The sequence below is a fragment of the Tupaia chinensis genome, unplaced genomic scaffold (genome assembly GCF_000334495.1).
Source record: "Tupaia chinensis unplaced genomic scaffold, TupChi_1.0 Scaffold000256_1, whole genome shotgun sequence".
NCBI lineage: Eukaryota > Metazoa > Chordata > Mammalia > Scandentia > Tupaiidae > Tupaia > Tupaia belangeri.
The window spans coordinates 664977-688369 of record NW_006159736.1 but is presented as its reverse complement, the minus strand read 5'-3'; positions in this window follow the sequence as shown (position 1 = coordinate 688369).

The following is a 23393-nucleotide window of genomic DNA, read 5'->3' as shown; positions in this document are numbered from 1 at the left end:
TCATATTATTGAATAATGCAATTTTGAAACACAAGAAAAACTTGCATAAGAAAATTCTCAGTAGTATAAAGTTTATACTGAGCTTAAAGACAATCAAGTGGTCCAAGGGAAGCGGGGTCAAAAATATTGATGGCAAATTAGGGCTTTGTGCATGACCAGCTAAGTATTCTTCAACACTGTGATATCAGTAATTCCTAGTCCATAATTCTACTTTTAAAAATTAAGTGAACAGAAAGTAGGGAAGTTGTAGAAATTAGACTTTTGCTTCATAAACAGATCAGGTTTAAGGATAATGAGTTTTATCTCACATAATTATTAGATGATCTCTGTGTGTCTTCGAAGGATAGTGGGCTAACTTTTTTCTTTCCTAAGTTCTCCTAGTGGATATTTGCCACCTACTAATTATATAGCTATACAACAAATCAGCCACAGAACCAGCAGATAGCATAATGGCTACATTGCTGGACTCCCATGTAGTAGACCACGGTTCGAGTCCTGGACCTGGTGGCTTAAACTCATGCTGGGCACGTGTGCATGTGGGGATTGCAGTGTGGCCATCCCCCCCAGGGAGTGATTTCTTGCTTTCTGTCTCTCTTTCTGGCAAGCACACACACCCAAAAGAAAAAAAAAAAAAAACTCTCCCCCCCCCAAAAAAAAGCCGCAATTTCCTTATGTAGATGAGTAGATTTACAATATTCACTTTCTATATTATTTAGGAAGTATACTTTCCAACATGTGAAAAAAGGTTTTACTTTTTTAATAATGTAAGAACTGTGGGGATGAGCCAGAGCAGGTCACTGCATTCTCAAGGCTTTTCCCTCATGCTTACAAGGTAACTACTGGCCCCTCAGTTCCGTTGTCTATATATATCAGAAAGAATAAGAAAGCGACAAAGAAAAAAGGAAAGTTCGTATCATGAAACCAGAGTTTTCCAGAAACTTCAGGCAACTTTGTGTCACAGCTCAGGCAACTTTGACTCAAAGCTCCCCAACACCATGTTTATTTTAGATGGCTACTTCTAGCTACAGAACAGACAGAAATAAAAATGTTCTACTATCACATTTCTGCCATGAATAAAGTTAGAGTTGGTGATAATGCAAAAGGAGAGAGTGATAACTGTCACATCTTCCTACCGCGTAGGGTTATTACAGGAGACATGCAGGTGTAACACGACTTAAGAAATCTAAAATAATAAGCAAGTAAAATATGATTTTTAAAAATAAGAAATGTGCTAAATTAGGCTTAGCTATTTCAGTGTTTCTGATATTTAAAACTGCTTGCAGTTTTAAACAGCAATATGAAAACACACATAAACATTCACACACACAGGTAATGTATTCAGGCATATTTCAACGTTCAGTCACTTATGTATAAAAGGGAGTCTTCTAGGAGTTCACAGAAAATGTGTATTATGTAAAAACTATGACTGAATTTCAATTATTTTCTCTTTGATCAGAGGGCATGTGCACTTGAGAGGGGAGAGGGAGGAGAGAAAGAGAACGTCCCCCAGTGGTGCATGCTCACACTGCAATCCTTTTTCTCTTGTTCCTCCCTTCTGTCCAGAGTAAGAGCATGTACACATGTGTGCCTGCTGTGTTTTTTAAGCCTCTGGGGCAAGGAGTCGACCTGTGATCAGTCATGTGCAAACTGACTCGCAATGCACAGCACTTAACGACCGCACTACAGGGCCAACTTTGGATTTTAGATTTTTTTGCACCAGAATAAATTATATGTTAATGCCACTTTTCCATAAAACTTCCGACATCTTGTTAGTATACCTATGTATTATTTACTGATAATTTATATTAGCTTTTAATTAACTTTCATACATACATTGATATACAACCTTAAACCAAATTGCTTATTTATTTATTTATTAATTTATTTTTTATTTGGTGAGGTTTTTGCTATAGGGTGTGTGTGCTCACCAGAAAGACAGAGAGAGACAGAAAGTGAGAAATGACCCCCACCCCAGGGGGAATGACCATGCCGCAATCCCTTCTCCTCCATTCTCCTCTTGGTATCTTGGGCGCGCACGCACATGCACCTGATGTGAGTTTAAGCCACAGGGGCCGGGACTCAAACAGCATTCGACTGCATGGGAGTCCAGTGACATAGCCATTATGCTAACTGCTGGTCCCAAATTGCTTATTATTTACATGGCAATTTGATTTTTTCCAATGAGAATTCTAACAGTGATCTTGGAATATGTAGATTAGTGAGGGGGCAGATATATGTAGTCACCGTGAAATTCACAGGCAATCTGTAAGGTCTGAACATTTGAGCAACTTTTATAATAGTTGACCTCGTTGGAGAAAAAAGACCAAAAGAAGATATAATAACTCTCATGTACATAAAAGTATGTTTTACAGATGTGGAAAAGCAATTTTAAAGGACAGAACCTAGTATAAAGGGTCCACAATAAGGTGTGTTTTATTAAATAATAGGTAGAAAAGATAATGAAAACTTCCAGAAAAATGTCTTATTTTTCCCACTGGAGATATTCAAAAGACAATATTATTGCTGTTTTAAAGCCTGTCTGTCTGACATGGCAGAACTACTTTATCTGTGTCCTTTTGGTACACCCTGACATTTGCTTTATTTTCTGCATTATTGTTTTTATTTACTAGAATAATTGGCTGGGAACTTTATGTTATTACACTAAGATATTTTTAAATAATTATTTTTTGTTTTATTTTATGATTATTTTTCAATTTGCTATAGGTCACACACATTCCCCAGAGAGAGAGAAAGAAAGAGAAAGAGGAAAAGTGAGAAAGCAAGTCACCAGGTCTGGGACTTGAACCCTGGTCACCCATGTGGGAGTCCAGTGCCTTAACCACCACACACTCTGCTGGCCCCATTACATTCTGATTAAAACAAGAAAGTATGTGTGAAGAACATTAGTAAACTACAAAATACTATAACAAATAGACATTAATATTATTATGCTATTACTCTAACGCAAAATCCTGTGCTGATGTAATAGGGTAAAGCAGAGGTCTTTCAAGTGTAGCAGGGGATTCTAAGACTCGGGGGTCCTAAGACTATTTTAGGTGGCATCTGAAGTCAGTAATATGAGGTCGTTGTTTAGCTTTAACTATGTTAACACTTGTGCTGGTAGTACAAGACAACTGTGGATAAAATTGCCAGTACCTTAGCTTGAGTCAAGGTCCTGGCACCAAACTGTGCGAGTAGTCATTTTATTTTCCACATCATGCACTCTCAGTATAAATAAATAAGTAAATAAATAAATGCCAGTTTTACTCAGGAATGTCCTTGATAAGGCAGTATGTTTTATTAATTTTGTTAAATACTGACCCTTAAGTACATAGCGCTCTGTAAGAGGTAACGGGGTCGGGAGAGCACAGTGCTTAGAGCACTTGCGCTGCAGACCGAAGTTCCTGGAGGAAGAGCACTGTGCTCGAGCTGACCCAGCTTCTTTTTCAGTTGAAATTCATCTTTTTCTGAAAGAGAAACTGAGAAATCATGGCTATTGAAACTTGAATATTTGGTAAACATTTTCTTAAAAATGAGTAAACTGAGCCTATCTCTTCAAGGAAAACAATTTACAGTATCTTTGCTAAGGCACATACGTGAACCTCACAGTGAAAATTAGAATTGTGGAAAATTTGCGTTTGCCACCAGGAGTTCGACTGCTTTCCAATTCTCACGGACTTTTCTGATAAACTCAGGTCTGACATTAATGAATGTGATTATTTTGATACAACATAATGAAATGTGTCAGTAGTTAGGATCTCTGCCTAACTCAGTAAAACAAGATTGTCCAAATGTTCAATGCAAGGAATATAAGATCTCTTTCATCCTAGGAGATAAACCAGAAGTCATTGATATGGCTTTTTAAAGGTTAGTTCAAAGGTTGAATCTGAAACTTATTTGTCAAATGTTGGTGTACGATCAAAGAAAAATAACTGAAATCATCTGGAAAAGTTACTAGAATACTTCTCTCTCTTCTAACTACTTATCAGTTTGTGGGCAGAATTTTTATTTTCATACATACTTCAACTATGTCAATACATAGCAACGAAAATCAATGCAGACGGAAACAGGAGGGTCCAGTTCTCTCTTAAGGCTGACGTTAGACGTGCAAAAACAGTGCGACACTCATTACATTTTATCTTGAAAAATGAATGCTCACAAATTACATGTTTCAGTGTTAACATGTGATGGATTTGTTACTGCTGTGTGGAGTAGCCTAACTCATAAAATTTTACAATTTTTCTATTTTAATTTTTTTTGAGAGGTTTTTGCTATAGGGCGCATGCACTCGCCAGACAGACAGACAGAGACAGAGAGACAGAAAGCGAGAAATCATCCCCCAGGGGGGATGGCCTCGTCGCAATCCCTTCTCCTCCATTCTCCTCTCGGGATCTTGGGCACACATGCACACGCGCCCGGCATGAGTTTAAGCCACCGGGTCTGGGACTCGAACCGCGGTCAATTACGTGGGAGTCCAGCGACAGAGACATTACGCCAACTGCTGGTCCCTAATTCTGAATGTGGTAGAAAATCGATGGAATCACATAAAGAAATTAGGGTCTTCATTAATTTTTAGGACTTTAAAAGGAATGCAGTGGCTAAATGCTTGTGAACCATTGCTGCAAGAAAACATCTCATTTCACATGATATCATCATTCAGTAAGTTTTACTTTGACCCATTTTGCTATTTTCATGTTCTTTCTTAAGTCTCATACTTTGGTTTTGTTTTTTTAATATCTATTTTCACCTTTTAGATAAGACTGCCTCCTTAAGCTCCCTGTGCTTCTTAAATCTAGACAGCTCCCACGGTCACTGCATTTCATACTATGTGTTACGTTTTGCTCGTATTTCTTTTTTTTTTTCTTTTTTGTTTGCTTGTTTTGTTTTGTTTTGTTCTTTTTCTTTCTGGCTTGCTATGGGGCATGTGTACTTGCCAGAGAGACAGAGAAAGAGGGGGTATGTGGTGGAAAGTGAGAAATCACCCCCTAGGGGAGATATCCACACCACAATCCCCTCTGCTCTTTTCTCCTCTTGTGATGCTGGGCACCTACACACGTGTGCTCAGTGTGTTTCCCAAGCTGCCAGGTCAAACACTCGAATCATGTGGTCAGCCATCACCCTTAACACCATGCCACTGTCTGGCCCTTCTTTTCTTAAACAATCATGGGGTGAACTAGTCAGAGGCCACATGCCATGATATGTTTGTAAACCCACTGTGGATGGAAAAAGGCTCTAATTGAAAGTGTTTGTCAATAGCTTTAGGAGACCACCTCGACATCACTACTCACGATGTTGAGGTTGGGATGAGACACACACAGCTGGCTCTCCTGAGTGGTAGGAACCAGCTCAAGCATACCCTTTGCCTACACCAACATTGGTGGCCAATGATTTGTGATTTGTGTCACATTTCTTTTTTTTTTTGAGAGAGAAATTTTTTTTTTTTTTGCTACAGGGCATGTGCACTTTCCAGAGAGACAGAGAAACAGAAAGCGAGAAATCACAGACATACACACACACACACACGCACACACCTGGGGGGATGGCCATGCCGCAATCCCTTCTCCTTCATTCTCCTCTCGGGATTTTGGGCACACATGCGCATGTGCCCAGTGTGAGTTTTAACCCACCAGGTCTGGGACTTGAATTGTAGTCTGCCCTTTGAGAATCCAGCAAGGTAACCACTACACCATCTGCTGGTCTTCACATTTCATTTTTAAAGAAAAGACAATTACACCTACACCCTTTACTGTTTTCATCAGGAATTTATCTGTGGTGATAGCCCTGACACCAATGCCAACAGTCAGTTTGTTTTTTAATCTCTCTCTATCCAGCAATTAGGGATTTGAGTTCTCAATGTGGTTGTGGTATGGAATAAAGATGTAGAAGATTGCATTTTAGATTACATTTACATGTAGATTACATTTTAAATTTCTTGGTGATTTGATGTACTTAACTTCAAAGATGAGTAGTTTGGCCCAGCCATCATGGAGCAAATGGTAGGGTACACCTGCACTTTTGAAAGCGGGGCCTCATAGGAGGCCTGGTGTGGTAGCGTGTGCGTTTTCCTAGAAAACATAGAAGATGAGGCAGAGGATAGCAACTTAGCAAAACCATGTCAAACATACCTGTCTCTCTCTTACCTTGTTTTCTCTCTCTTTCTCTCATTAAAAAAAAAATAAATAAATGTTGAGGGACCAGCAGGTGGTATAGTGCTTAGGGCACTGGACTCCCACAAAACTGACCACAGTTCAAGTCCCAGATGTGATGGCTTGAAACTCATGCCAGGCACATGTATGAGCATGCCCAAAATCCCAAAAGGAGAACGAAGGAGAAGGGATTGCCATAGCCATCCCTCATGGGGGGAGTGATTTATTGCTTTCTCTCCCTCTGTGTCTCTCCAGTGAGCACACATGCCCTACAGCAAAAATCTCTCTCAAAAAAAAAAATAAATAAATAAATAGTTGAATAATTTGCCTTGCTACTTACTCAAATTGTAGTCCTTGGATTGCAATTTGCATTTTTGCTGGTAGATTGTTAGAAAAGCAGATTCTCAAGCCTTACTCTGGACTAACTCAAAATCGGCATTTTTAACCCAAGTTCCATGTGATTCTTATAGGCATAATGTTTATGAACAGTGATTTAGGATAATTTGAGCCCTAATGATCTCAGCTTTCTATCTTATAATTAACAAACAGTTACTATGCAAACACAGTCCTCATAAAATGTGCTCTTTTTCCAGATATTAGCCAAAATATCTCATTCATCTTGTTTCTTAGTTTGTCCTCAATGTGATTTTTCCCTAGTTAATTAAAGTTAAGTGTCTTTTCAAATACTGGTATGTTTCTAAGTATTTTCATAATCCATTTTCTTTAAAACATAGAATTTCTATTCTCTTTTGAAGCATCAGATTCATCACTTCAGTTCCTATTAGACTTTTGTCTCCTTGAAAATATTGATGTATAAATTCTTTGCTCTATGGAATGATCAGTCAGAGTGGGTACATATTTTTTCTCCTCTGTTGATTTGAAGATTCACTTTTATGTGTTACTAAATTAGTAAGCTGTTAAAGTGCCGTGCCTCTGAATTTGGTGACTCATCCCAGCCCCTTGGCTATAAAGGCCAACATAATTTACTATCATATAGTTCAAGAACTTGACAGAGAAACTGGACATATTGGGGGAAAGAAGAAAGATACATATAAACTATTAACAAATTTATAGGCGTTTAAACAACCCCCTCTAAGACAGTTGATATCACCAAGGTTAAGCTTTAGAATTATCTGGGGAACATTTAAGAAACTCTGGGAATAGGTCCCCTCCCCAGAGATTCTGATTTAATTGGTGTAGGGTTGTTTCCATGTGTAGATATTTTTTCAGAACTCCCAAAGTAATAAGATTGAGAGTCTCTGCTCTACAAAATAGCAAAACCAAGAAAAACATGCCTTGGACAAACAGAATACTGTTTGCAGGGTGAGGATACACTATAGAATACATTATAGGAAATTTAATAAATAGCTAATTTAAGGCTAAATCTATATGCATCAGGCAAAGAGAATATTAGGATAAATATGTATAGCAATCTCCTCAAAACTGTCCTCTTGGCAAAGGCAGAATATAAGTGCAAAGGGTTCTCAAAACTTATTATTATTGAAAATGCATATGATGAAAAAAGTATGAATTTTAAAATGTTTTGCATCCAAATTTGTACTCTTAATTATAGTTTTCCATGAGCTTTGTGATATCCCCTTGTGCATAATCTCAGGTGAGCCTAATAACAAACACAAACTGGCTGAGTTCAAGAACCTTTGGTTATACGAAGTTTTATTTTTTCTCATGGTTTTATAGCATTTTTGCATTGTATTTTATAAATATATTTCATTATAATATATTAATATATAACAAAATATGTGCATTATATTTATATATAATTTGAAATGTGATATATAAATATACTTAAAATTTATCAGAACACTTTCACCTGCAACTTCATTAGGTTAAGAAGGATAAAAATCAAGCTTTTCAGTTCTGTGTACTATATCATTATACGTTTGTCCAAAGTACAAACATTTAGAAGCCATTAGTCACCTTGGGCTGCTATAACAAAATATGACAGGTTGAATGTCTTAGATAACAAATTTATTTTCTCAGTTCTAGAGCTAGAAGTCTGAGATCAAGATGGTTCTGGTGTGGGCACTCCCGTTGGGTTGCAGAATGGCCACCTTCTGATGGCCTTTCCCTCTGGTGTCACTTCTTAAAAAGATCCTATTGGATCAGGGTACTACCCTTGTGATCTCATTACTTTTGTAGAGGCCCTACATCCAAATACATCCACGCTATGGTTATAGCTTCAACATATGAATTTTGAGGGGATACAGTACAGTCTATATGAGATGTTCTCAGCTGATCACATATACCTCTCCTTTCTCATACAACACATTCAGCCTGCTAGTAATATCATTTATAAGTATGGATTGAAGGATGTGTGTGAATATTAGAAAGGAATTGCTATCAGGAAAGAGAAAGAGTGAAAGATGGGAGAGACATGAACTAAAAATGATGTGTATTTTACTTATGAGCTAACATAATATCTTTCCCCAGTGCCACCACCTTTCCCCAAGAACCTAAAAGTACTATGACCATGTCAGAAACGTGAAGTGGCATGGACTTTGTGGAACAGTGGTAGCATGCTTCTCAAGTGAAGCTGGATCCGTATAGAAGACTGCATGCTTATTCCTGGGTTGACCTATAAACACTGGGTACATGTGCCCATGAGTTTGGCTGACTAGAAAGGCTGGAGAAGGATCACTGTGAGGTCTCGTTGAGGGTGCTCCCTCTCCCCCCCGCACTTTCTCACGCTCATGAAACAAACAAAAATCTTTTAAAAAGTAAGTCAAAAATATTTCGAAGCAGAGAATCCACAATGTCAAGAATAAGGCTCAAGATGCATCCTTAGAGAAAACTGAGAAATGTAAACCTATCCTAAGACAAGAAAGGGTTGCTGGGAATGATGGTCTAGCTCTGACTACCAATTTTATTAGTATTATTATTTATATATCTATATCTATCTCTCTATCTATTTATGTATGTATATATACATACATTCAATCACTGACTATCATTTCTTAAGCCAGACTTTGTATCCCACCAAGGAGGTAAAAATATTGAACTCGTCATTGAGCAGCTTCTTCTTCAAATACCCATGAAAGTTCCCTCCTTAGCCTCTTACCTAGCATAGCACACAGGAAAGCTTTTGGAGTGTCAGTCATTCAACCGTACCTGGATAGTCGAGATCTAAAAGAATGATTTCAAAATATCCTCTTTCCTACCACTTTCTCTAAATAAATGTAATTAGGAAAGGAATGAGCATTTTAAACAAGGGGCTGTCTTTGTCTTTTGTTATTGATTACTATTGATTTTAGCCTGGAGGCACATTTCTTTTTATTTTTAAAGTCATAAATTTAATAAGGGATTTTAGAATTCAGAAGCAGCTCAGCTTGGACTGTTGTAAGATTTAGTGTCCAGGTTAAGAGGCTGATGGGAGCTCTACTACAGTCACGGGATGGGTAAGAACAATGGTTCTGATTAAAGCTTCCACTCTAATTCTGACTACCAGAGAGTTAGTCTTTGCCCTACGCACATCTCTATAGCTCTCTCCACTCAGACTCTAAGTGATTCAGTTCTCTCGTCAAAATGATACAGTTTTGACATTACTAGTTTACATATGTTTTTAGAGATAAAAAACCATCACTGTAAACCAAACAAAATGACCAGATGACCACAATTTAACCAACTCTAAATCTTTCTCTGTTTATGCAACTGATCACCTTCTGGATCAAAACTAAAACTAATAGATATTTAGTGTTTTCTGATTTTGTCTGAAATAGATGAAAATGCAATCTTACTTGTTTTCTTTTCTTTTCTTTTGAGAGAATTTTGCTATAAGGTGCATGAGCTCACCAGACAGACAAAAAAAGACAGAGAGACAGAAAGCAAGAAATCATCCCCCAGAGGGGATGCCCATGCTGTAATCCTTTCTCCTCTATTCTCCTCTCGGGATCTAGAATACGCATCCACAAACACCCAGGCTGGGACTGAAACTGCGATGGACTACGTGGGAGTTCAGTGACGTAACCATTATGCCATCTTCTAGTCCCATCAAAATGCAGTCTTAAAAGATAGCACCGGGGGCCCAGGAGGTGGCATAGTGGTTAAGGCACTAAACTGCTACATGGCTGACTGCAGGTCGAGTCCCACACCCAGTGACTTGAAACTCACACCAGGCATGTGTGTGTCCCATAATCCCAAGAGGAGAATAGAGGAGAAGGGATTATGGTGTGGCCATCCCTCCTGGAGAGGGGCAAGTGACTTCTCACCTTCTCTCTGTCTCCCTGGGTGAGCACACATGCCCATATAGCAAAAATTTTTCTAATAATAAATAAATAAATAAATAAATAAATAAAATAACCCTGGATATTTTAACCATCAGTGATGGCATGGTGCTTAAAGTGGCTGGATCCCACATAGCTGACAGCGCAGTTTGAGTCCTGGACCTAGCAGCTTGAAAAACATGCCAGGGGGATCAGCAGATGGAGTAATAGTAACATCACTGGACACCAACATAATCAACCACGGTTCAGATCCTGGACGTAGCAACTTAAAACTCACGCCGAGTACAAGTGCTTCTGTGCCCAAGATCCCGAGAGGAAAACAGAGGAGAAGGGATTTTGGTGTAGCCAGCCCCTCTGGGGGGTAATTTCTTGCTTTCTGTCTCTCTGTCTCTGTCTCTCCAGTGGGTGCACAGGTCCTATAGCAAAAACCTCTCTAAAAAGAGATAAAAGATAAATATGTCAGGTGTGTATGTATACATGCATGCACAAATTATGAAAAGAGGAAAAAAAATGGAGAAGGGATTATGGTGTGGCCATCCCCCATGGGAGATGCTTTCTCACTTACTCCCTCTCTCTTTGTGAGTATATGTGCCCTCTAGCAAAATTTGAAGTAATAATAAAAAAAAAGATACCAGTTTCTGGATTGTATTTTATTGCTCTTGCTTTAACAGCTTCTCAGCTACTAGAAAACCTTTGGAAAATGTAGGGTTCATATAAGGATCTGCTTTCAATGAGAATGTGTTTTATAAATGCCATCTATGGAATGCCATTTTTTCTATACTTTGGAGTGAATAATTCATTCTTATTATAGAAAAAATAATTTTGAAAGTTTTCTGATTATTACTTTACAGAGACTTCAGTTATAAGGAGCAAATGTTAATTGGTAGCTAGCCTTGGGTTGAATTTTTGTTTTTTAATTGCCAGAGAGCTTGTGCACTCTCCAGATAGAGAGATGGGGAAAGGAGGAAGCACTCACTGCTGGAGCCTGGTCTCACTGCAGTCCCTTCTCCCCCTCCTCTCTGTCTCCGTTCCATTAGGATCTGGGGCATATGTGCACAGATGCCTAATGTTTTTCAAGGCCCTAGCGAAAGAGTTCAAAGTCTCCCAAGTGCCTTAAGGACTGGAAATGGGCATAACTCTGTCTCTGTGTCTCTCTGGCACTGGGTTGATTCAGTGTTTCATTATACCTTAATAGAAAAGGCTCATTAAAACTCCTAGATCCGGGACCAGCAGTTAGCATAATGGCTATGTCGTTTAACTCTCGTGTAGCTGACCGTGATTCGAGTCCTGGACTCAGTGGCTTAAACTCATGCTGGGCACGTATGCGTGCATGCCCAAAATCCCAAGAGGAGAATGGAGAAGGGATTGCAGTGTGGCCATCCTTCCTGGAGGGTGATTTCTCGCTTTCTGTCTCTATGTCTCTCTCTGTCTGTCTGGCGAGCGCACGCACCTTATAGTGAAAATCTCTCCAAAAACAAAACAAAACAAAACAAAACAAAAACAAAAACAAAAAACTCCTTGATCTTTCAAACTTTCTTTCTCCAACTCTCTTTTTCTTCCCAAGATAGCTGCCTCCTTTTTGGCTTTACCATAGATAGCTGCCTTTTGTTTTTCTCAGTTTCTACCTTCATTTATAAAGATTGAGACTTGAAGCCAGGTGGTTAAGGTGCTCCATTCCCACATGGGCAAATACGGTTCAAGTTTCAGACTTGCTGGCTTGAAAAATAAAATAAATAAACAGATAGATAAATAAATAAATAAATAAATAAACAAGGGCCTGTATTAAAGATGTGCTATGTAAAGTTAGGGTAATGGCAAATGTAAAGGGAAAAAATTGCATCTCATCAGATAAAAAGGCAAGAAATCATAGGCAACATTGAAAGTAAACAAGTGGGTGCCAACAGGTGGCGAGGTTGTTGAGGTGACTGGGTACCACATGGCAAATTGTGCAGTTTGAATTTCAGACCCAACAGCTTGAAAAATATGCTGAGTGTGTGAACTTTCAGAGAGAGGGAGAGGGCAAGGGAGAGGGAGAGGGAGAGAGATAGAGCGAGAGAGAGAAAGCACCTCCATAGGGAATGGTCATGCCATGGTCTCATCTTCTCCAGTTTTCCCTCCTTTTGGGATTTAGGGCATACATGCACATGTGCTCAGTGTATTTCTTAAGCTGCTTAAGTACTTAATTGTCTAGTTGGTCATCTGGGATCTAACTGCCTTAAACACCAAGCTACTGGCTGACCCACATGCATTTAAATACCCTAAGCTGATTTTGGTTATTTTATAATATTGATGGTCTGAAACAGAATGTACAAAATGTCATTTGCAAAAGCCAATTTGTAGAAATAAGTCTATTTTCCTAAGTGCTGTACAATATTTGACATTTTCTTTGTTCATATTAATATAAAAGACTAAAAATTTTTAAGAATAAAAATGTGACTGAGATTACAAATAGAATTTAACATCAAAGAAATATTCCAATAGGTATATTTCAATATATCCACCATGTACCCTGACTCCAATTCAGTTTATAGTTTGACTTGCTCATTCAAATCCAGGTTCATATTCTGAAAGAATATGATTTTACATTTTAGAACAGTGTCCAGCTTCCACTGATTTTTGTAATTGGAAAATGTAATAACCTGTAATCAGTGAGAACCTAGATGGTTATTAACCCACTATAGTTCCTGGAGCTGGCAACCACAAGCATATGATTCTCTTTTGGTTCATAGGAAGCCAGTAAGAACTGGGTTACTTTTGTTTAGTAGTAAAATTTTAACCCAGTGGAGTACAGAGAAATGTTATGATCAAAAACCAAGTGAAGAATTTTACTTTAAAAAACTGAGAAAAGGGGCCAATAGATGGCATAATGGTTATGTTGCTGGACTCCCACGTAGTCAACTGTGCTTTGAATCCTGGACTCAGCAGCTTAAAACTCATGCTGAGCGCATGTACGTGCATGCCCAAAATCCCGAGAAAAGAATGGAGGAGAAGGGATTGTAGCCTGGCCATCTCCCCTGGGGGGTGATTCCTCACTTTCTGTCTCTCTGGTGAATGCACACACCTTATAACCCTATAGCATAAATTTCTCCAAAAAAAAAAAAAAAGACTGAGAAAAACAAGAAAGGATAAATTGACAGTTGCAAATTACCAAAAAAAGAAAGAAGAAAAAAAAGGCTACAAAATATAGTTGCTGGTGTAATGAGGCCTAAGTTTAGCAGGCTATAATTTACTTCTGTAATCTGTTAGTTGACAGAACTAGTCATGTCAACTATCCTCTGGCCCTTACCCACTTCCTGTTTTAAGTGCTCAGTGCTTGAACCAATGCAAAGAGTGAGGTAATACAATTCTCTTTTATACAGAAATGACATCAGCTAAGACTCCAATACTTTTGTACTTTTGATTCCTAATTTTGTATTTCAGTTGGGTGTCGAGGAGACATAATACAGTGTATAACAAGAGCACAACTTTTGGAAACAAGGTGCTTTTATCTTGAATTCCAGTCCTAGTGCTTACTACTCGCCATTATCCCTCAGCCACCATGTGTTACTGGAGTACGAATTTGCACCGTACCCTGAAGAAGGATTTTATGAATTAGGCCTGGGCAAGAGGCCTGGGAAAATTGCTTAATCTCATTTTCCTTTCTATCAAAATGGAGATAAAAGTACCCAAGGATAGAGTTTGTATGAAGATTAAATAAAATAATATAATAACTATAATAGGGTGTCAACTAGAAATTTTGATTGAGGCACTCAGAGAGAAAAGAATTTCTAGTGTTTCGTAAGATAGAGCACGATGCAGGAATTTCAGAGTAGGTTAAATGCTCATACTTTGCAGATACAAGAGTCGTATTATTGGGCATTAGGAGATTTGTGAGTAGAATCACCGTGAAGAGAACAACTGCTCTCTGCTCTTCACCACTATGCCAAGATATGTGCATGCGTGCTTTCATTATTTCTCTCAGATAGGGATGAAGGCTTTCATAAAACATCTCAACATGATATATGTTTTCTACTCTGGAAGATACAGTAGCTTGGTCTCTTATCCCTGTCCTAGAAATAGAGTGAACTATGGTGAATATGGTGAAATACGGTGACTTCAGAGTGAAGTCAGGTTCCTTCTTGGCCTGCACTCTTCATGCCTAAGCCAGAAGCAAATGAGAGTATTTTCTGTGGACTGGATGTAGGCTACATGTGCACTGAGAGATATGTCCAAAAGGGCTGCATGGAGGACTATTAGGCCCCAACTTGGGGGAAGCTGAAAATGGACCATAAGATTTCCCAAAATCTAGGCCAGCCCCACAGTGCAGAGGTTAAACACTAAGCAGCGGGAGCTGGATCATACATGGTCACCACAATTTAAATCCTGGCTCTGGAAATTGAAAAACATTATCAGGGATACATGTGCCCAAGATCCTCATGAGATAGAGAACTGGAAGGAAGAAAAAAGGATCTCAGCAAGACCAGACCCTGATAGGGAGTGCTTGCACACTCTCTCTGCATCATGAGTGCATGCACACGCACCCTCTAGAATTAAGATAAAAAAAAATAGAAAAAAAAAAAAGAAGAGAAAAGGAAAAAGAAAAGAAAAGAAAAAAGAAAGAAAGAAAAGAAAAGGGAAAAGAAAAAAGGATTTCCCAAAGTCTGAGGAGAGAGGAAGTGACCTTGTAGAGGCCATTCTCCTAGAGATCAGGGAACTGTGAAGGAATGACCACTAGTACCCCTATGGAGAAAGGTCAGTTGTGGGACCCTGCCAGACACAGAGAGCAGGGCATCAGCTTATGAGCCTTCTGTTCACTTATGAACCTCCTGCCTACTCACCTTTCTGTATCATTTTATTCCCCCATAAGTTGGAAAATTTAATTATTAAATGGACAGTAGAATTTTTTTATTTACTAAACTGAGAATGTGCTTATAATGCAAAGAGATGGTAAGACTTTTTATTACCAGTGACAAAATAGCTCATAGGACCTACCTAATTTTCCTCCAGAGAAGAGAGAAGAGTTCCCCCTATAAATACATTATATGGAGAGAGGGAATAAAGAAATAAAGTTGTATTCTGATTATGTCTCAGAAGTCAAGCTTGTGCAATAGCATAAATATGATAAATATACAGCATTTATAACTGACTAGATTATAATAAACACTTGACAAATATGAGGGCTTCTTTTTGTTAACTTATTCTGTTTTGTATTGTTTTAATGATTCTACATAAAAATTTCTACCTGAACCTCTAAGGTTAAGGAAATTTGTTTTAACTTTTTCATAAAAGGCATAAACGTTCCTTTGATAAATTCGAGTTGTGTTCAGTATAAAGATCTTCATGTTTGGTTTCCTTTCTGCTTTGCCTTGCCTTTTTTGTGTTGGGCAGATATTCTGGCTATTAATTATCTCTTGGAGGTTTTGAAATCTCATTTTGCTTACCTCTTTTGTATCATTATGGTTTCGATCTGCAGATGTTTCTCATCTTGATTGACATCAATGCTGAGTGTGGGTGTACAGTACTTCTGGAATTCTTCCCGACTTACTCATCTTTTGACACGTCCTGTATGTGTTGGGCCTGTGGCCTCTGGACTGGATCACACTGTAGTAGCCTTCTTCCCACACTGTCCTAGCAGCTCATGTCTATGGCTATTGTCAATAACCGCTTTAAACACACAGTTGTGCGGAACTCGTCCTTCAGAAATATTTAGTTACTTAATAAAGTGACATCTTTTGAGACCCTTTTCCTATTATAGTAACCCAATTCTGGCACAGATAATAGAAAAAGTATTCCTATAGTCTTTTCTATATGTGGCTATCTCTATCATTGTACATTGGGCTGTGCTTACCCTTCCATATATATACACCCAAACCTGACAGTAGAAGAAAACTCCTTGTGTTACTAGTAGAAATTCAGCTTTAACTTACTTCCCCCAGACCTGCCACATCTTTAATGTGCCAACAGGGAGGGAAAAGGGTACAAGAATTGGAAGCATAAAGCATAGAAATTGTAGTCTTGACTTTCAATAGAAACATGAAGCATAATAAAGCTCTTCCTCTTCCTCAGAAAGAAGAGAAGATGGATGTTCTTTTCCCCCTGTGTGAATTGCTGTACAGTGATTGCCCTGGAAACAGAATTTAGAGCACCCGCACACTAGCAATCAAAGTGTATATGTCTCTTGCTCCAAAGGAGCTGCTTTAATAAAAAGAAATGGGGAAGCCATGAGACCAAGGATATAATAGAGCATGATGCAATTATTGCTGTCTTGAATCGTACATATTTATACTGTGACTGGTAGTGACTCCCTTTGGGTCAGTTGTTTTCTGAGCCAGCTTATTTTATTCATGCTGACAGAAATGCTCATGACAAACTACATGTGGATCATCAAATATTTACTCATTACTGAATTGATATAACACCTCTCTTCTTAAGAGCTTACTGTGCTCCACATGAAACTTTTAAATTGTACAGCCTACTTTTAGATAGGTACTTATGTGTGGGAACAGTAAAGCACAATATAGAGCCTGGGATATAAGAAGCAGGGAATGGAAAGACAAGGCTAGTATTTGATTATCTGTGACCTTGGCCCAGCTATGATCTATAAGAAATAATAAAAAGGATGTTCAGACCAAAGGCACTCTCTAATTTCATGAGCAGAACCACTACCCAGAATTATGTTTAAGTTACTCAGGAAATGGCACAGAGAAGTTAAAAGGAATCTATTTCCTTACCATCACCCTCCCCATCCTACCATCCAATGCAAGTTTTGAGGGGCCATTTCCCCATTGTTCCTTCACTGGCACCTCCTAATAGCCCAGATTTTAAACTAGCGACCAAATCTCCAGCCTAAAATATACCTTCTTTAATCTTGTCATAAAATATCACTCTGATAGTGGGAATGCAGAAAGGAAAGGTAGATAAATTAGCTTTTTAAATTCTCCATAAGCAAGTTACGTTCACCTTCCACCCTGTGAAAGCCTCACATGGGTTGGCAGGTACCAGGAAGATGCTATCTACTTTTGTGCCCCTGGGGAATGAATGTCGTTCTCTCACTTCCAGTCCTTCCAATGGTGCTCTTACAGATTCATCTCTAGAGAATGGCAGTTCTCCAAGCCCAGAGTTCTGCAGCAGCCAGGCTAATGGAGATGGGCAGCTTCAAATATAGCAGTGACAATGACACAAATAACAGCATAAAAGAAGCACCTTAATGTAGGGATTTTGTTAAAGTCTTCCCGGTTTCTAACATGGTGCCTGGCATGTAACAGATGCCTAGTAAATATTTATTAATGAATAAATGAGTGCATAATATGGTTATACAAACACGAATGCTAAATTGTTCTTTTTAATTTTGCCTCTTCCATACGAGACTCAGTTCTACATATATTTTATGTCATGTTTTTATTTTGTATAGTAGTATGAACATTATGAAGACGAAAATCTAGAAGCCCATCTTGCTCTGATATCTTTCCCCCATGCCCACCGTGTACCATCAGAGTTTCTGTTCTTGATCATACTAGCTGTGTGAGTTCCATTTATTTTCCTAGCATAAACCTTCATTTAACTAAATTTTGCCAAGTTTGTCATTGTAACAAAATGAAGATGTTTTATCCTTCATCTACGTAAGTGGAACATCTAGTGATTCTCAGCCACCCAGTTATGCAAGTCAGTCTTCAGAGGATCTAGGGAAAGGCTGAACATTGGTATCTGTATCTTCATATATTTATCTCTGGTGCTCATAGGACAGTGTCTATACTCCTAAACCTGGTATTTAGCTTTTCCTCTTCTAATTCCTAGAAAACATGTCATGATTATTTTGTTTTTGTCTTTGTTTTTTTGTTGTTGTTTTGTTTTGTTTTGTTTTGAGAGGTTTTTGCTATAGGGCACATGTGCTCTCCAGAAAGATAGAGAGAAACAAAGAGACAAAGAGAGAAATCACCCCCAAGGGGGATGGTCATGCCGCTATCCCTTCACCTCCATTCTCCTCTAAGGATCTTGGGCACACAGGCACATGTGCCCAGCCTGAGTTTAAGCCACCAGGTCTGGGACTCAAACTACAGTCGACTATGTGGGAGACCAGCGACATAGCCATTATACCAACTGCTGGTCCTCATCATGATTGTTTTAAAAAGTACGTTGTACTATGAGGGTTGCCAGCTGTATTTTACTGATGAATATAAAAATTTTATAGTAATAAAAATTATTGTGTCTACTTGTCACGTCTCAATAAATGTTATAAAGAATTTTTAAATACTTAAAACTATTAAATTCTCACACTTCTGATACCATATTTTAGGGGGAAAGGCTGAAAAAAATTAAAAGTACATGGTATCTTTTATTATCCTTAATGTCCTGTGCTTTAAAGTGCCATGTGAGGGACCAGCAGGTGGTGTGGTGCTTAAGACACTGGACCCCACATGGCCAACAACTATTTAAGTCCTGGGCCTAGCAGTTTGAAACTCAGACCAGATGTTTGCATACATGTGTGTTCCCCGCTTCTCCCCCTATGCAAAAAAAAAAAAAAAAAAAACCCAGGAGGAGAATGAAGGTGTGGCCATCCCTTGGGGGGTGATTTTATACTTTACCTCTCACTGTTTCTCTGTCTCTCCAGCAAGTGCATGTGCCTTATGAAAAAAAAAAAAAAGAAAGAAAGAAAAAAAAAACTTAAAATAATAAAAAAAAAAGTGCTAGGTGAGTCAATGTATTTTTTAAGGGGAAAGTAAGTTATTAAAGGCAAAGGTAGATAAGATTACAGTAATTAAATGAAAGTGGGGAGAGAATTTCAGAAAATATATGCCATAACAGAGAAGCTGTATATTCATAACTTCCAATAGCAGAATCATAGAGGATTTGTAGAAAGATGCATTTTAGTGTAAATTAAAAATAAAATGCTTCAGGGGGCTGGCAGGTGATGTGGCAGTTTAGGCATTGGATTCCCACATGGCTGACCATGGTTCAAATCCCAGACCTGGTGACTTGCTTTCTGACTTCTCCCTCTCTCTTCTTCTCTCTCTCTCTCTCTCCGGTGAGTGCATGTGCCCTGTAGCAAACTGTAAAATGATGAGAATGATAAATATAATTAAATAAATAAACTGTTATTAAAAAATAAAATGCTTCAGAAAGCAATAGTGACATAAAGTGCTTAGGGGAAAAAAACCATCCCAGCTCTATAAATTGTATGAACATTTCTTTCACTCATTCTTACTAAATTGACCTAGGACAAAAGTTCTTTAAACCTGGCACTTTGGTTTTTAAACAATCAGGATACAATTTTATATACTCTGCCAAAATATTTTTTTTTCTCTTCATTTAAAGATATCTCCTAGGGTTGAGTGAGGGTACAGTAACTGGATCCACATGGGGGAGGTCCTGGGTTCCTATCCTGGGACATCTCTAAGCACACTGGGCAGTCTGTAACTTAAGATAGCTGATATTTAAAGTTGAGCATGGCCTAAAGAACTTGGTGGGGGTGTGTAGTAACCCCATGAAACAATAAAGAATAAACACACACACATACACACACACACACACACATATAACATATATAAGTATATATAAATAATATAAATAAATAAATAAATAAATATCCATTTTTATTTTCTTTTTTTGACATTCATGTTAGTATTTATAGACTAAATTTCAAGAACTAGAATTTTAGGATCAAATTTGAAATTCGTTAAATTGGCAAATTGCTCTTTAAAGAGTTAATTAATTGCACCCTCACAATATATGAAGAGTTCTGTTTCCTTTTATCCTCATTGATACAATGCACTGTAAAATTTTCAGCTGGTATTAGTTTGCAGTCTTACTTCATATTTTTGTACAATTTTGTGTTGTAAATGATATGAAGTATGTTTTCATATATTTAAAACCCATATATATCTTAGTTTTTGAATCTTTTCATATATTGCATCCACTTTCTATTACTTGTCTTTTTATTACTCTGTAGTAGCTTTTTATGTATTAAGAACATTAGATCATGATTGTGATTGGCAGGTTTTTCTTTTGAAACTTGAAATTGCTCTTATTTTACTTATGAGAGTTTTTCTAAGATAATTTATCTTTATGTATTACAATTACATTATTAACTGTATAAGAAACTTATGTGTATTAAAATTTGTTTTTCTATAATTTTATTGAGACAGTATTAACATCTTTATGAATCAAAATTTGGTCTTTGTTTTCACTTTTTGTTTTGAGAGATTTTTGATATAGGGCCTACATGCTTACCAGAGAGGCAGCTAGAAAGTGAGAAATCACTCTCCAGGGATGACCATGCTGGGGTTCCCTCTCCTCCATTCTCCTCTCTGGATTTTGGGTAGCAGGTACATTCACACTATGTGTTTCAAGCCACCAGGTCTGAAACTCAAGCCATAGCTGACCATGTGGGAGTCTGTGCCCCAACCACTATGTACTAAAATTTGGTCTTTTAAAGGCAGCTTTCTAGGTCAGCTGATGGCATAGCGCTTATGTCACTGAACTTCCACATGGCCGTTGTGGTTTGAGTCCCAGACCTGGTGACCTGAAACTCATGCCAGGCACATGTGTGTGCATGCCCAAGACCAGTGTGTAGAAATTAGAACTAGTATTCTTATAGTAAAGTATCTGTTATTAACCTTTTAAGAAGGTCAGTAAAATACTATATTCTTTTTTTATTTTTATAATCTTAACATGTCAAATACGGGAGTTGTGAAAACATTTGTCAAGGAATGAGAATATTTCCCTTAGAATTAAAATATTGTTATTATTTCCTAAAAAGTTTATTCATTCCTTTGGTGAGAGAGCAAGATGGGGGGGGGCGGGAAGAAAACAGGCCTCCTGAACAGGCTCCTCTTATCTCCATGCACCCAGCCTCAGCCAGCCTGGATCACAAGCATGTACATAGGGAGAACTTGGGACACAAACCTGGGACCTCCCCACAGGAGCCCAGCATTCGAAGAGTTGTGGCTCTCTCTGGCTCCCTTCCCAAGACTATTTAACTCAGTGATGATTTCACAAAAGTAAAACTTGACAGCAAAATTAATCTCAAAAAACATTAGACATTTGAAACTACTCATAAAAAAGTTTCTCTTTGTTAACAAAACTTCATTTTTACTACCTGACAGGAGAAACAGGTTTTTTTTGACCTTTGAATCATAAAGAAGCATCAAGTTGGGGCCAGCCAGTGGTGGTGATTAAGGCACTGGACTCCCACATGGTCAACCGTGGCTCGGGTCCCAGAACTGGCAGTTTAAAAAAATCACACATGTGTGTGCCGAAAATCCTGAAAGGAGAATGGAAGGAGAAGGGATTTCAGCATGGCCATCCCCCAAGGGGGTGATTTCACACTTTCACTCTCACTGTCTCTCTCAATTACTCTCCAGAGGCACACATGCCCTTTGGGAAAAAAACATACAAACAAATAAAAAAGAAAGAAAGAAAAAGAACCATTAAGTCATGGGGTTAGAAGACACTAGAATCCGGGAAACAAAGGCGGAATGTAAAGTGTCCTCAGCTGAGTTAAAGCTTGGAGAGCAGAGGAGGGTAGATAAGAAGAGGGTATAGGGCTAGTGTGGAGTCAGGTCACAGAGGAAAGGTCGACCTTTACTGCTCAGTAATGGCACATTGCATCAACATTTGGGTCAAGTGTTTGTGGTATTAGCTGATTATTTTCATTTAAGAATTCAGAGTTATCATTCTGAAAAATAGTACAGTAGTCAAAAATATGTGTGAGTGTGATTTTAGTGACAATTACATGTCATGATTGCATTTGGAATTGAAAAGACAGTGTAGTTGTAAAATCCTTGACTTTTATAGAATGAATTTTGGAAGTCTCTGGTTTATTAGGTCAGCTGCTTGTATCTCCACAGCAGTAAAGCTTTCAGTCAGATAAAGCATTCCAGATATCATTGCCCTTGCATTCTACACTTCATCTAAAAGTGCTTTTATCTGCCAGTAAAAATTTGCCTTATAAAAACCAAATTGGATTCATCAAATCAGTAGCGTGGCTGCTCCATTGCATTTGTGTCATCGTTGCAGGGACAAGATACTTGCCATGTGATAAAATGATCTCTTTTACAGATTTGTCCATAGTGAAGTGATTATGGTCAGATGCTTGGACAATGAAACTATCCTCACCAATTAAATAAAGGAGATTCCAATTTATTGAGGGCAATGAGAAGAGAATTTTCTTTTTCTTTCCTCATTATCTCCTTTAACACTTAACTAGCACATCCCATTTGCCTCCAACACCTTGTGCTTTCCATGGGATTTACATGTTACTGGTAATTTCTTCCCCTGGCCCAGGAGGAAGGTCTTAATAGTTTTATCCCTATTTAAACAAGCACAGAGTATGACAGCTTGTCACAAAGTATTAGTTTTAGTCAGCCTTTGTAGGAGGGAAACAGGGAAGTGGGCTGCTGGGTTTAAATGTAAATGCAAAATAACAGTGAGGGTGGAAATGGGTCTGGAAAAGTAAAGGCACAGGCCAGGGGTTAGTATTAGTAAAGAAAAGTGCTTTAACCATTAAATAGAAACTCCCTTTCCCTATGCTATTTTTCAAATGTCCTGTTCAGGCTCTTTATTCTTTATTTTACTTGCAGAACTGTAACCTGAGCCCCACTCTTCTTTGGTAATAAATGATAGAGTGTCTGAATTCTGTAATTGGAAATGTTGGTGTCTTTTCCTAATGCAAACTGTTAACACCAAATTAAAACTATTAATAAATACATGTGAGGTTAACAGGGAAGCAACAACCTTTTCCTTGTAAAGACTCCTACAAGGCCTGAAACACAACCCTCTTCCTGAAACTCAAAAATCATCTGACAATTCCCATCTCCTGTTTATCCCCAACACAGACTCTGCTTCAGTCAAGTTATTGAGCGTGTAATTTTTTAAAAATATTTTTTGTCATAGGGTATGCTTCACTAGTGGTAGAGAGAGAGACAGAGATAGAAAGAAGGAAAGTTAAAAATCATACCCTTCCTGGGGCGATGGCCATACTATAATCCCTTCTCCATTCTCCTCTCAGGATTTTGGGCATGTATGCACA